The sequence below is a fragment of the Beta vulgaris genome, chromosome 7, assembly GCF_026745355.1.
Source record: "Beta vulgaris subsp. vulgaris cultivar EL10 chromosome 7, EL10.2, whole genome shotgun sequence".
Taxonomy (NCBI): Eukaryota; Viridiplantae; Streptophyta; class Magnoliopsida; order Caryophyllales; family Amaranthaceae; genus Beta; species Beta vulgaris.
In genome coordinates, this window is record NC_079208.1 from 30,204,022 (window position 1) to 30,204,662 (window position 641).

Below are 641 nucleotides of genomic sequence, written 5' to 3' on the forward strand. Positions count from 1 at the left end.
CTCGTGNGTGTATGGTTAGTAGTGTTGTTAGTAAGTTTAGTTCGTTAAACCCAACTTTTATTCATGGTGTAGATGCCATTGGGTCTAGGGGTGGACTGTTCTTATAAGGGTGGTATAGTTTGCAAGTAGTTGTTAATGAGCACTAAAAACTTCATTTTTTGTTATGTCACTGAAGTAAATGGAATGCAATGGAGTGTGTGTTTTGTGTATGGTGCTCCGGCCGTGCAAGATCATCCACAAGTGTGGGATCAGTTTAGGTCTTTATTTATTTTAATTTGTTTCCCTGTTGTCTTTATCTCGGAGATTTAAATCAACTAGAATACTTTGAGGATAAATTGGGGGTGGAATAATAACATTCGAGAGTTGGATTCTTTCCTGCAATAGAGGATGCAAACATCCTTGGTAGAAATTCCCTTCAAAGGTCCACGTTTTACTTGGACTAACAACCAATCGGATCATGGTTTAATTTTTGAAAGATTAGATCGAGCTTATTGTTCTCCTGACTGGGAGACTCATCACCCCAATGGGATATGCTTACATGAACCTATTATTACTTTTGATCATGTTGCAATCATTTAAGAGTCTAACAATGTGAAGTGTGGAAACAAATTCCCTTATCAAATGGAGAATCGGTGTCTCAA